Raw genomic sequence first — 15,386 nt, 5'->3', positions numbered from 1 at the left:
GGTGGCCCCAAGATGATCAAGATTCCAAGTGGTATTATCCACGGCAGGAAAAAGAACATGCATACCTTCCATTCGCCCCAAGGATCAAAATCTTGGCGTCTCCTTGGATTTTTCGTTCGACTTGGGAGTCTCCGGTGATCTGGTTGTCTTCTTCGGCTCCTCTGGTAGTAGTTGCTACGCATTGCTTGATTAATTGTTAATGATTTGAGAGAGATCCACATTCAATATTCAAAGGGCTAATTAATTGTTAATGATTTGGTTGACTCAAAAGATGAGAGAGAGTAAGACGGAAAAGCCGCACATGTATGGTATAACCGAAACCTCCGGCACCTGAAATGATCAACCCTTATAATACTAACCAAATTGTTTACTCAAAATTCAACTTCTCACACGCGCATGCTGCATGCATGTCAACGTACGTGCTTTTATTTGTTTTTATTTTCTTTATTCATGGAGATTTTCTAAAATATTTATTTACATTTAAATAAATAAATTCTATTTTACGTATTTGTTCCTTTAAGTAGCGTTGTGTTTTGAAAACTTGCCGCATCTGCCAATGGCGCATCCGCCGGAACAGTCAGCCGTTCTGCCTTAGAGCATCTTCAGCGCAAGAAGGCGCCGGGAAAGGCTGCGAGGCAGCCGAGCTCAGCGCCCGTAGCCCGGATTTGGTGGTGGGTCCCACGAGCCCGAGGAAGCCCAAGGGCAAGTCTTGCCGAGCTAAAGCCCGAGTTGGTGACGTCGTGGCGCCACCGCGCCAACGGTAAAAAATTTGACTTACCGTGCGTGGCGTCGGCGCCAATACCGACGTCAGCGACATCTCAACGGCGGGTGCCACGTGGCGCGGCGGGGACTCTCGGATGGATTTTTCCAGAAATCCGCGGTTTTGCAAAAAAATCGAAAAAAATCTGAATTTTTTTTTAAAAAATACCCAAAAATTCTGTATTTTTTCTCTATAAATACCTAACCATTTTATTTACTTTCCACACTAAAATCTTCATACAATTTCTTCTCCACCCCATATTTTTTACTCTTTACTCACATTATTCACTTTCCACACCAATTCTTCATACAAACTTTTCTCCTTCCAATTTTTTTGTTCATCTCCACTCACATTTTCACTTCCACACCAATTCTCCATACAAACTCTTCTCATTCCAATATTTTTACTCTCTTTCTACTACTTTCCATTTGTATAAAAAAAAAAACAAATGGCATCTTCTATTGAAGTCGGAGGCTCGTGGTCAACGAATGAAGATATTGCGTTGTGTCAATCTTGGGTGAACATTAGTCATGACCCTATCACGGGTAATGAGATGAAGTTTCATCACATGTGGAGCAAAATTCATGGAGAATTTTGTCAAAGATCGGGTTCTATTCGGACCGAAATGGCGTTGTCTAGTATATGGAAACTTCTTAATAAAGAGTTAGGAAATGGAGAAATGCCTTGACAAAAGTAAAGCGAACATTCAAGCAGTCAAAATTTGACCGATGAGGTAAAATATTTATAATTGCCATTTTAATCAATTCAATGTCACTTTTTTTTTATTGCATATTCTATTTGTTTTTCTTGCATAATTTTTTTTTTCTTGGTGCACCTTTAATTTGTTTATATTTTCTTGCATAATCAATTTTATTTTTGCATTTCAAAATACGAAATATTTTCTTGCATAATAATTTTTGTTTCTTGCACTTCAATTATTTATTTTTAATAGATGGTACAAGCACAAATGTGGTTCGGTGCCATGGGGCAAGGCAAAAAAAGTTTCGTGCATTTTCAATGTTGGGAAATTGTGAAGGATTGTTCGAGATTCAAAATTATTCCCACCGGTCCGCGGTTGTGATGAATGAGACGCCACTCCACGATTCAACATCAACCGATTCTCCATTGGACTCCCCAATGGAAACGGAGTCACCATTTGTGCCACGTCCGCCAAGACCTATTGGGAGAAAGGCGGCAAAGGCCAAGAGACCACTTCGACCAATGATTGTGTACAATTATTGGAGCAAATAGCTAAGAGCACCTCACTAAGAATCGAGAGAGACTTGAAAAGAGATGAAATGGACATGGCACGAGAGGAAGCATTTGTTCTCCAACAACAAATGGCACAAGAAAAAGACATAGAGGATAGAGAGATGAAAATCATGGCTATGGATACGAGCCATATGTCTCCCGAAACAAAGGCCTATTGGAAGCTACGACGAAAAGATGTGATGAGGAAAAAACTTTTCAATGACGACGGACCTAGCAATACGGATTGGTTAAATGATGAAAACCATTAGGAAGCAATTGAAACACCTTTGCCATATGTTGTATTGTTGTATTGTTGTATTGTTGTATTGTTGTATTATCCTTTTAAAAATATCTGAAAATATTATCTGACATTTGACACGTGGCACAATTTTAAAAGGAATTTTCTTGGAATAATTTTTATTAAAATCTAAAATACCGAAAATTAACTACGAAACTTTAAATGCCGTTTTGGAAGGCCAAACGACCTCAAAATGCCAAAATCCATCATACATCACAGCAAAGCTGTGAGTTTGACTCGTGGCGTCGTTCCCTTTCCGAAATGGTATTTTGCGTCCTAATCGGAGCTCGGACGACAAATCTGCAAATTCCCACTACGTCCTTTTTCTAGCTCAACCGCGATAAAATCTATCATTTGTTCTACATCAGACGTGGCACAATTTTAGAGGGTGAAAATCTTATCCGAAAATTTAATTACAAAAGATTATCAAAATTAATGGTTTAAACTATAAAAAAATAGAAAATAAAGTACAATGAATAGTAATTGCCTTAGACTTGCCCTTGTGGGTGGAACCACAAATGCAAAGGCTGACACTATTCACGTGAATAGTGGCACTTACTTGCCCTTGCCTTAGACTTAGCCCTTGTGGGTGGAGATGCTCTTAGAGCTATTCCACCATGCAGCCCGAGGGAGGGAAAAAAAAAAGCAGCGTTCGACCATGCGGCCCGGGCCGGGTGTGGGACCCACCTAACCCGGGTGGCACGAAAGCAACTTTCGCCCGGTCCAAAGCGCGGTGGGGTGGCGTCATGGCGGCGTCACGCGGTTTTCAAATAGCGACGCCAGCCACAGCAGGTGGAAGCCACGTGGCACTCCCAGCGCTCGATTTGATTCAAATGTTAATCCAACGATTGGCGATTTTGGACAATAAAATTATGAAAAAAATCGAAATTTTTTTAAAAATACTAAAAAATCCTAAAAAATTCTGATTTTTTTTCCTATAAATACCTATAAATACCCTTCACTTTCAACACCAATTCTCATACATTTTATTCTACTTCTACAATTACTGAACATATTTTTCACTCTTCACTCAACATTTTCATCTCTTTCACCTTGTAATTTTAGTTTTTATTTTTATGGCTTCTTCTATTGAAACCGGAGGGGCGTGGAGCACCATGGAAGATGTTTCTTTGTGTGAGGCTTGGCTCCGAGTTTGTCATTGTCCCTTGTCAGGCAATGAGATGAAATTTTTCATATGTGGAAAAAAATTCATGCCGAATTTTGCGAAAAAATTCCGGACTCGCCTCGTACGGAAATGGCATTGTCGAGTAGGTGAAAACTTCTCAACAAAGAGATGGCAAAATGAAGAGATGCCTTGGCAAAAGCGATGAACTTGTATAGAAGTGGGGAAAATCGTACTAACGAGGTAAGTATTTTGTAATTTTCGTAATCATTAAGTTTAATGTCCTAATATATATATATATATATATATATGTTGTTAATATTTATTGCATTGTCAATATTTTGTTAATATTTCTTGCATTTCAAATATTTTGTTAATATTTCTTGCATTTGAAATATTTTGTTAATATTTCTTGCACTTTCAATATGTTGTTAATATTTATTGCATTTCAAATATTTTGTTAATATTTCTTGCATTTTCAATATGTTGTTAATATTTATTGCATTTCCAATTGTTTCTTCATATTTCTTGCACTTCCAATTTATTTGTAAGGTTAATTGCATTTCCATTATTTTTATTTTGTTACTTGCATATCCAATATATTTTAAATAGTTATTGCATTTCCATTTTTTTGTTAAATAGCTCATTCAAGCACAGATGTGGTTCGGTGCAACCGGGGGTGGCAAAAAAAAATTCACCCATCATGAATGTTGGGAGGTGGTGAAATACTGTAAACGCTTCAATATTATTCCAACGGGTCCCGACGTTGTGTTAAACGAGATGCCTCTCCGTGATGCAACGACATCGGATTCACCTCTCGATTCCCCTATGAGTGAAGACTCACCCATCCAAAAGGAACCGAGGCCCATTGGCGAAAGGCTGCGAAGGCAAGCAGCGGGTAATTCAAGCAATCATAATTCAAAGTTTTTGGAGGAAATTGCAAGGCAAAACGGCATAAGAATTGAATTGGAGCAAAAACGCCAAGATATGGAGGTGACAATTCAAGCCGAGTGTGCGAGAAAAGGAGTATTTGCGCAAAAAAGATATGGAGAAGCGGATCGGAAACTATGGCGATGGATACAAGCCATATGTCCCCTGATACAAAACAATATTGAAAGCTAGAACGAAGGGATGTTATGAGAAGAAGACTTTTCCAGGATGATGGGCCTAGCAACACGGATTGGTTAAATGATCAAAACCATTAAATTAGTTGGCATACCTTTTATGTATTTTTAATTTTCTTGTTTTCTATTAAAGTTGGTGTACTTCATGTTTTTTATTTTAGTAGTAGTAATTCTTAATGACTTGTATTGGATTTCTTTATTTAATAAACAAAGCCTTCAATAAAAGACAATTTTATTCAACATATTCCATACATCAAACACAACATAATTGAAATCAAAACAAAAACTACAAACAAGGTGTATGGGCTTTTTTCTTCCGGCAGCTACTACGGGCTGACTGCCGTAAAGGGCAAAATGGAAGAAATTGCCCCTTGAGCTGAGTTCGAAAATTAAGCCCCAAAATACCTCGAAAAGGCAGTAGAGCCTTAGGAAGTATTTTGGTTATCTTCACCAACGAGAATAATGGTAACTTGCAGATAGTTTTGGCATGCTTTGGATAGTCTTTTCATTTCGGCATGAGTGGCATGTGGCATGGGAGCAAAATCAACATGGGTTTAGCACTAAGAGAGAAATTAGGCTTGGTTTATGAGAAAAGAAAGTGTTTAAGTAAGGAATGAGGTGTTTTGTGAGGAATTCGACTAGGGAAAGAGGAAAAAGAAAGGCGAGTTCTTCTGGCAGTGCCAGAAAAATAAATTGGAGAAGAAGATGAACAGTGCACGAGTCTGAGTTTTGCAAGATAGAGAGAAAAGCTTGCTCTCTGCAGGTTGTGAGTTGTTTTTGTTGGGTAGGGGAAGGCTCAATTTATAGTTGCCGGAAATCACCATTTTTCAAGAAACCCTAATGGCTTCTACTTACTTTGACTAAGCTTTTCTTCCTTTCTCCTCCCCCTTCTCTGTCCTCCCCTTCTTGGCAAAGATTACTTCTGTCTATTTTCATGAATTCAGGGGATTTGGGGGCTCAACATCCTCCTTTCCCGCGGCTGTGCAATGGGAGCTTCCACTCTTGGTTTGCTGTTTTTTCTTCTTTTCTTTCCTCTTCTTTGGCTGAATCTGATGGAGGAAAATAGGTGAAAATATATACTGGTCCAAGGGATGCTTCTGACATGCGGGATGGTATTCATCAGTTCTTTGGATGTCTACGGCTTGGGACTGGTTTCCAGCAGACTTTGCTTAAGAGTCTGCCATCTGCTCTTCACGTGTCCTCTGCTTTTCAAAAGAGCTGAAACTCTTGTGGGCTATTTTGGGTTTTTCTAAGGGCCAAGATGGCTTTTTAAGCAAATGGGCTTGTTGGGCTTCTTGATTTGGGCTTATTATTTTTTGGTTGGGTTATCTCTTGGCTAGGTTATTTTGCTTGGGCCTTTGGGCTATTTTTCTCTCTTGTGCTTACCCACATGTTTGGGCCTAAGAAATGGGCTTGAGTCTCGAGGCTCCCAAGCAACCCGAGACTTTCCATTTCTCGGTCCATCAATGGGTCTCATGTTGATTTATTACCATCCATGCCACAACCCACTCAAGCAAGCCCCGGGTTTTTTGAGTGGCTTGGGCCCACCTAGGCTTGTGGCGTGATTAAGTGCGGAATGATAATTCCTTGCTTAGCGTGGCGTGTCATTTGGCGTGGCATGTGTGCAAAGCGTATATGACGAACTTTCGCATGCCTAAATCGGGTTTCTTCTTGATAAGGTATCGTATTGGGCCGATAATTTATTTGGGCCGAAGCGTGAATTTTTTAGGCCTCAACATTAGCCCCCTTGATTATTTGGGCCATGAATGTGTGTTAAAATGGTCCAAATAATCAATTTTCAGCCCAAAATAAATTGCAATGGCATGGCATGGCATGAGTTTAGGAGCAACTCAAGGATGACCAGTTAACCTTCTCTGAAATTACAGCCAGGTCTTTTCCGGGAAGGTTGGAGGGGTAAGCAATGGTCCCGCTTAAAACCCAATCTTTCTTAAACACCGAGGGTGTTGCCTTGAAGAACTTTCCTAGACATTGTAATTTTGGAGGTCACTTACTGGAGTTACCAAGAGTTGACCTTATTTTGTGGCATGATATAGAAGAAAATGCTTGGTGGATTAGCTCAAGATAACTACTTAGCTCGCATGATTTATTCGCTTGAGTGACTAGAGAGGCTTGATTTTGCATGATTGTGGTTTGCAAGAGTTGCATTGACTTGTGTATCTAATATTAGTTATGTATGCTTGATTTTGGCTTGCATGATTTGCTTTGACTTGTATATTTGGTATTTGGCTTGATGCTTAGCATTGGTATGTATGCTTGATTTTGGCTTGATACTTGGTATTGGCGTGTATGCTTGATTTTGGCTTGCATGCTTGGATGCTTGGTTTTGGCTAAGGTAGCATGGTTTAATATGGCTTTTGGGACATTTAGCATGGTGGATGTCATTTGACAGTAGCCGGACGTGCTAGTGGATAGTAGGGATCCAATCTTAGAGTTGCGGATGCAATAAGCTTGGATTCACCATTGTGTTTGACTAGCCTCCGAACATTTTGAATTTAGAGGACAATGTAAGAAGGTTTATTACATTAAACCTACTAAAGTGATCTTCTAATCAACTTAGGATTACAAAGACTTATTGTTTATTAGGAACTCAAAACCTATCTCGATTAGGCAAGCCTCAAACAGTGTTCAATAAGGATAATGAAGGCTTAAGGGTTCCTAGTTTTACAAGGATTGGAATGGATTAATCCTATAGCATGAAGGATATCTCTAAGTGTTTCTTGATGGGCAAGACACTTAGAGAGATGCATATAAATAGAAGGTTCCCTCCTAGATTGAATAACACAACACGGCTAAGCAGAAATTCACCCATCGAGTTATAGGTAAGGATCGGATTCTCGGAGAAGAACTTCTATACCTTGCTGCCAATCTATTCCAGCATCATCCAATCTTTTGATGCCTTGGAAGAAAACCAGCGAAGCGGCTCCGGATCAGCGAGCGGCTCCGGATCAGCGAATGGAAGAAATGCGCAGATTAGCGAGCGGCTCCGGATCAGCAGGCGGAAGAAATGCGACAGATCAGCGAATCGGCTCCGGATCAGCGAACCGGCTCGGATCAGCCAGAATCTGGAAGAAATGCAGACAGAACTTCAATGAAGGTGATATCGTGCGACATGATGGCTAAATATTGGAAGAATGCTTGAAATAGGGCATGTGCTGGAAGGATATTTGGAATATAACAAGTGCTGGAAGGATATTTGGAATAGGATAGGTGCTGGAAACGGTTTTGTTTGGCATGGAATAGGTGCTGGAAAAAATGTGACTTGGCTTGGCATGATTAGCTTGGACTTGGATAACCTAATGGTTGAGTTGAATCAAGATATAGCTTGATCTGGCATGAGGTTCACTCTTCCGGTAGCATGAATATTGGTGTTTTGGAAAAACGATACCCCTTTGTTGCAATGAGGACAATGATAGGATGACTTCTTCTATGTGCTTCCAGCAACTAGAACTGCCAAGTTCTAACATTGCCATTTTCATGATGACTGTATTGCTTGAAAAGCTTGATATTGTGATATTTGGTTTGGTTTGCTTGAAATGATTGCATCTAAGTGAAATGCTTGAGTTGCATGGTTTGCGTGGATTGATTCACAAATGCTTGTATTGATGGGTGGAAGAAGAGATACGAGTTTGAGAGAGCATAAGAGAGCTGGGCACGTTGTCTCCTTGCTGGCTTGGCCCCCAAAATTTTGTTGCCCCTTCCCTTTGAATTTTTTATTATTTGCAAGTGTCTACCCTCTTTTCCTTTCATTTGGCATGGCATGCTTTATTTTATGATTTTCTCTCATTCTCTTCTTTCTTCTTCTTCAAGACCCAAACCCGTGGGTATTGTGCATCAGTACATAAGTCATATTTCGGAAGCTCGGATCAGAAAACTTCCTTGATCAAAGTTGTTCATCTGCTCGAGTACTATAGCCAGTAAAATTTGCAGAATTTTTTGAATTTTTATGATACCTCAAAGCTGGTTTGCAACTTCTGAATTCATCCATGGCTGGTGAGTTTTTGCAGATTTTTCTTCTGCATGTGTCTTTAACTTATGATACTCGTATGATTGCGCTTGCTTCACAAAATTTGCTTGAAATTATGTTGTCTATAACATATCCAAAATTGAGGATCATCCACCCTCTAGTGCTCTCTACCTCCATTTTTCTAAAGCATGTTCATGAGTTGATGTTGATGCCTTTGTTGCATGCTTGTCTTCTATGCTTGAATGCTTGAGTTCCTCTATATTTCCCAGAATTTGTGAACTAGAAATTGAATTCTAAGGTTGAGCTTTTGATTTAGGATTCTAGCTTGGTGATAAACAAGAATTATACAAGCTCACTTGGGTATGCATGCCAAGTGCTTGTCAAAATATCTCAAAGTAGCTTGCTGGCAGTTTTTTGAACTTTTGAAATGTTTCTTTTCGAATCTGAGTTGGGGCTTTTGAGATAGAAAAATGGACTTCTCAATGGTTATGTTGGAATTGGTCTTGCATCACTTGAAGAAAAAAATGAATTTTGGGTGGAATTTCAAAGTAAGGGTTAAGGTGCTGGAGCTGTACAGTTTCTGCTGCATGGGCTGTTTTAGAAATCTGTTTGACATGCTTCCCTAGCTTGAAATGCAACGAAATTTTGGGAAAATGAAGCTTGATATGTCTAGTTCTAATCTGGAAAGTTTGGGATTTGTTGGTTGTAAGCTTGATTTATAGTGATTTTCTAAAGGTGGGATATTCTAACTAGGATGGTTGGAAAGCTTGTGTATAAGTTTTGCTTGGCATGTTGCTTTTGCTTGGGAATTTAGCATGTCTTTTCTGTTGGCATTGAATGCCAATCTGAGTATTGCTAGAGCATGTTCTTGAGCAATATTGTCGTGAGAGCATGAAGTGGAATGGTATTGTTGTAAGAGCATGAATTCTTCAATTTGCTTTCAGACGCCCGAATTGCTTGAAATGCTTGAATGAAATGAAATTTCTTGGCATGTGAATTGGTATCACACCTTGTGAATTTTGTCAAATGCTTAATAGATGAGTTTGCTTGCACTTTGAGAAAATTATGCTTCCGGCACATCCGTTTGTGTATGAGTACCTTTCCGGCGTCTGATTTTGGCTAACATATTCTCTTGTTTTAAAAGTTCGAAAGCCTGATAAAGCATGAGAAGTCTAATTTGATAGCATGAAAGTGAGTCTTGGTCTCTTGCAACTTGTCTTTGGAAAACATTATGCTTTAATAGCAATTCTACTTCCGGCACCCCCTTTTTGTTTACTAGTTCCCTTCCGGCACCTGATCTGACCAACGTACTCCCTTATTTCTTTTTCAGGCTTGATTGAGAGGTTCCAAAGCATGAGGCATGCCATCTTCTTACTGATTTGCTGGGATCTTGATAGAATAAATGTGAGTTTTTCATCTTGACTTGCAATATGAAGGCTTATGAAAGATTCAAATTGCTTGACCGGAGGGACTTTGGGTGAGAAAGAGAACAAGCTAGTTCTTGAGACTGTTTTGAGTTTTCTTCCAAAGACGTGATGAGTTTGTTGAACTGTTGCTGTGGGATAAATTTTTACTAGCATGATGTTTGAAATAGGACAGGGGCTAAGAAGATTTAAAATAAGGCAAGCGCCAGAAATTCTTTGCTTGTAGAGTAGGAGCTAGAAGAATGGAAGAAAATATGCTTCTGGCACCTCTGTTTTGTTTTTGTTTTTGTTTTTTTTTTTTTGTGTGCGGTGCACACGTCTCGGTTATAGGTGGGGCAGGTGCTGGAAACCTTGACGTTTCTGCTGCTGGAACCTTCAAATCCTTCAGCCTTCTAACTTGGATATTTGGGGCTTCTGCTTTAATCTTTTGGTAAGTAACTCCGCCAATTTGAATATTTCAGGAATAAGCATAGACTGGTGCATGGCCTAGGCTTACTCCCCTTGTGAACATATGCTTGATTAATTGTAGACTTTGTTCTCGGTTGCGAGAAGTAGGAATGCATGTCTTGCAATGCTTGATTTTTGTTCCGAAAGAGAATTTGCTTGTCTGCTTATTGACTCACAGGATGAGAACTTTGCTTGTCACGAACTTGGGTCAGAAATTGCATATTTGTTTGAACTCCTTCTTTTCTTTTAGATCAAGAGCATCTCACAAGGGGCAGAGGATACGCTTCCTTCCCCTCCCCTTGGGACACTGATCTGCCGGCACCTCCTTGTAGCTTCCAGCGCTGCCTCCAACTTCTCCTTGCTCGGGCACACCCGACATAGCTGCGGCACTTTTCCATAGTTTCCAGCAGTGCTGCCTCCAACTTCTCCTTGCCTGGGCACACCCGACATAGCTGCCGGCACTTCTCCATAGTTTCCAACAGTGCTGCCTCCAACTTCTCCTTGCCTGGGCACACTGACATAGCTACGGCACCTCTCCATAGTTCCCAGCAGTGCCGCCTCGTGGTGAGATTATTAATGACAGCCATAAAGACGGTGATGTTTCCACCTCCGTGGGGCATTTATTGGAGAAAAGCATGTCTTGGCGAGATTGGGACAATTCCTTCATGGCATTCAAAGCCTTCTTTGACGGTGGTGTTACTCATAGCATGAAATCATCGCATGGTTCTGTTTCCTTTGAGACTATAGGATGCATGGATCTTTAGCATGTATAGTTTTATCGTGCTTTGACTGTAGTTTTTTTTTTTTTTTTTTCTTTTGACATTCTAACGACTACGTTGTTATGACTTTGTAATTTGGCATTGAACCACTGAAGCTTGTATTAATTTTTTGAATGCTGAAGGTAGGTTGTAATTCGCATGTCTTATATATATATATATATATATATATATATTGCTTGGTTGGCAAAATTTATTTTTATGAACTATTGGAGATTCTCTGACAGGTTGGATATCCTTAAAAACAAGGTATATGCTGCCAAAATTTTGTCTGACCACTAGGCCTGAAAAACACCCTCTTGTCATACCCTAAAAGGGGCAGACTAGTATATGCATGGTCTTTGTAAAATTCCCAGATGTTTTGCATGTTCAGATTGCTTATCAAAAAGGGGACAATGGTTTCGTTGTTCCAGCAGCTCAAGAATGCATGCCCCATATTATTTTGCTTAGGCATGCTGCTTGTTGATGGCCCCGAACCCCATCCAAGTGACTTTGCTTGGCATGTCTTACCGCTAAGTGGCGTGCTTTTGTAAAGAAAAGTTTGCTTGTCTATTTTTATTTATTTTTTATTTTTATTTTTTAAAAGAGCATGTTTTGCAAAACAGAAGGAGGTAAAAGCAAGGAAAGAATTCTTAAGGCATTTTCATTTTTCCAAAATACTCCATACTCATTGCAAATATCATTTTACACCTTGGCATGCAATAATGGTGGTGCATTCTACCAAAGTTGTGAAAGCATATGGTGAAAACACAAAAGGAGTTCATCTTAAAAATAAATTTGAAAAGCCAAAAACAAAAGGATGGGTGCAAAAGCAACACAGTAGTAAGGTTTTGAGACATTTTGCATTAATAAATACCCCAATCAAATTAAGCCCCCAAGTATGAAAGGGCCAAGGAGCGTGCATGACTTGCAATAGCATGAAAGCTTGTGGCTTATGTTGGCATGTATTTAGCATGTGTTGTACTAGACTGCCATACTCTGTAGAAATATTTAACAGAGCCACAGCTGCTGATTTGCATGCGACTCATAACCCAACTAATCATAGAGTGATTTGCGGCTCTTATGAGAGGTTACGGCAGCTGTCCTTTGATAATCTTGCTGACCAAATGAAGCCCCCAAGTGGCGCTCTTCTTCTTCACTCCTCCAAGCTTCCGCTCAGTTAGCTTAAGCCGAAATGCTTGTTTTCCTCACTTTGCTTCAAAGCAGCCGAGAAAATTGGCTGATGCCAATATTCTCCAAATAGACTCGATAATCTGCCACAATATTGCTGATGCAAATTTCGACAAGCGCCTCCTCATCTTTCTCATCGTAGCAATCCAATGCTAGGTCCCGGAACCTGCGCACAAAGTGCACGGGATCCTCTCCATATTTTTGGCGAGTGTTGTTGAGTTGAATGATAGTAACTCTTTCTTCATGCTGGAAATACTTCTTACAGAACCTATTTGCTAAATCTTCCCAAGAACGAATAGTGCCTGGTGCCAACGTCGTATACCATGTGTAAGCACGATCGATAAGGCTTTTCGAAAATTCTCTAAGTCGGAGATTACAATCACCAGCATGTGGTCCCAAAGCATCGATGAAGCGGTTGACATGCTCCTTCAGGCTTCCCTTCCTTCCGTCGAAAAGGACAAAACTTGGTGCTTTGTAGCCTTTAGGATATGGCTGCTGGAGTAGGTTTGATGGATATGGTGGCTGAGGGAAATACTTCCAATCCTCCTGGCTTCGGCTTAGTTTCTTCTCCAGCATGGCAATGACATCTTTGTGAGTGACAAAAGATGGCTCATTTTGTTCAGACCTTCCTCTGGCGCGGCAGACTCCTCTTGGGGAGGTCTTTCGTTTTCTTCGCTTGGCTTGGGAGGCTTTTAGCTCTTTGATTATGTCTGCCATCTCCCTCTGGGTTTTCCCCATAACATGGATGACTGCAATGAGGTCTGAAATGGTAAAAGCTCCCTCACTTGCATGTTCTTCTTCTCTAGGAGAGGCATTTTGCCTTGATTCTGAGTCATCGTAGTCCAGCTCGTCTTGGGAAGCCATGGAATTGCTTCTGGTCTTCTTCTTTGGAGGCATTGGTGAAGATAATGGCCTAATCCCCAGCAGAGTCGCCAATTTATGTAGGGGCTTTTTCTTCCGGCAGCTACTACGGGCTGACTGCCGTAAAGGGCAAAATGGAAGAAATTGCCCCTTGAGCCTGAGTTCGAAAATTAAGCCCCAAAATACCTCGAAAAGGCAGTAGAGCCTTAGGAAGTATTTTGGTTATCTTCACCAACGAGAATAATGGTAACTTGCAGATAGTTTTGGCATGCTTTCAGATAGTCTTTTCATTTCAGCATGAGTGGCATGTGGCATAGGAGCAAAATCAACATGGGTTTAGCACTAAGAGAGAAATTAGGCTTGGTTTATGAGAAAAGAAAGTGTTTAAGTAAGGAATGAGGTGTTTTGTGAGGAATTCGACTAGGGAAAGAGGAAAAAGAAAGGCAGAGTTCTTCTGCAGAAAAATAAATTGGAGAAGAAGATGAGCAGTGCAGTCCGAGTTTTGCAAGATAGAGAGAAAAGCTTGCTCTCTGCAGGTTGTGAGTTGTTTTTGTTGGGTAGGGGAAGGCTCAATTTATAGCTGCCGGAAATCACCATTTTTCAAGAAACCCTAATGGCTTCTACTTACTTTGACTAAGCTTTTCTTCCTTTCTCCTCCCCTTCTCTGTCCTCCCCTTCTTGGCAAAGATTACTTCTGTCTATTTTCATGAATTCAGGGGATTTGGGGGCTCAACATCCTCCTTTTCCGCGGCTGTGCAATGGGAGCTTCCACTCTTGGTTTGCTGTTTTTTCTTCTTTTCTTTCCTCTTCTTTGGCTGAATCTGATGGAGGAAAATAGGTGAAAATATATGCTGGTCAAGGATGCTTCGACAGCATGCGGGATGGTATTCATCGTTCTTTGGATGTCTCGGCTTGGGACTGGTTTCAGCAGACTTTGCTTAAGGAGTGCCATCTGCTCTTCACGTGTCATCTGCTTTTCAAAAGAGCTGAAGCTCTTGTGGGCTATTTTGGGTTTTTCTAAGGGCCAAGATGGCTTTTAAGCAAATGGGCTTGTTGGGCTTCTTGATTTGGGCTTATTATTTTTTGGTTGGGTTATCTCTTGGCTAGGTTATTTTGCTTGGGCTTTTGGGTTATTTTTCTCTCTTGTGCTTACCCACATGTTTGGGCCTAAGAAATGGGCTTGAGTCTCGAGGCTCCCAAGCAACCCGAGACTTTCCATTTCTCGGTCTATCAATGGGTCTCATGTTGATTTATTACCATTCATGCCACAACCCACTCAAGCAAGCCCCGGGTTTTTTGAGTGGCTTGGGCCCACCTAGGCTTGTGGCGTGATTAAGTGCGGAATGATAATTCCTTGCTTAGCGTGGCGTGTCATTTGGCGTGGCATGTGTGCAAAGCGTATATGACGAACTTTCGCATGCCTAAATCGGGTTTCTTCTTGATAAGGTATCGTTTTGGGCCGATAATTTATTTGGGCCGGAGCGTGAATTTTTTGGGCCTCAACACAAGGCACAATAATAAATAAAAAAACAACACAACCAAACCATAAGCAATACTAAACAACACAACCAAAACATAAGGCCTAAAACATAACCAAAGCATCTATGCTCTATCATTCATCTTCATTCCCTTTCACCGTCCATAAATGTTCTATCAAGTCAAGTTGACGGCTTTCATGAATATAGGAAGATTGCATCTCTGTATATCGATCTATCATCCGGGTCATCATACGATCGTCCCTCACCAACGGTTCCGGCTCAAACGGTTCTCCATTTGGCCCCATGGGCCTTTCATAAATCCGGGTCAAGGCCGTGTTTATTGGATCCGGTTCATAGACCTCTCCAGCATCATAATCGTACTCATCCTCCACAATCATATTATGGAGGATGATGCAAGTCATCATAATGCTCCGGAGGATCTCCTCATCAAACATACGAGCCGCACCTCGAACAATCAACCATCGAGCTTGAAGGATGCCAAAACACCTTTCGACATCTTTCCTGTATCCTTCTTGATAAGTAGCAAATAATTTTTGCTTATGGGATCGGGGATTCGGAATGGATTTGACAAATGTGGTCCACCTTGGGTAGATACCGTCAGCTAGATAATACCCCGTCTGGTAGATCTGTATTGTTGACTTCATAGGTAACATTGGGGCCTTGGCCGC

The 15,386-nt window shown here is 40.7% G+C and overlaps 1 long non-coding RNA gene across 2 annotated transcripts; it reads left to right on the top strand.

The window, feature by feature from the left end:
• Positions 1–8,064: 8,064 nt before the first annotated feature.
• On the top strand, positions 8,065–10,720 carry LOC148914312 (uncharacterized). Of its 2 annotated transcripts, none has more exons than XR_016123099.1 (3): positions 8,065–8,567; positions 9,872–10,395; positions 10,663–10,720. It is a non-coding gene; the product is annotated as an uncharacterized LOC148914312 (long non-coding RNA). The 2 variants fall into 2 exon arrangements; XR_016123100.1 differs by having other exon boundaries at positions 10,591–10,720.
• Positions 10,721–15,386: the final 4,666 nt, after the last annotated feature.

Source organism: Prunus mume, unplaced genomic scaffold (assembly GCF_029339155.1).
Source record: "Prunus mume cultivar Tortuosa unplaced genomic scaffold, ASM2933915v1 scaffold21, whole genome shotgun sequence".
Lineage (NCBI taxonomy): Eukaryota > Viridiplantae > Streptophyta > Magnoliopsida > Rosales > Rosaceae > Prunus > Prunus mume.
The sequence above is the reverse complement of the archived record's forward strand: the minus strand, read 5'-3'. Positions and strand labels throughout refer to the sequence as shown.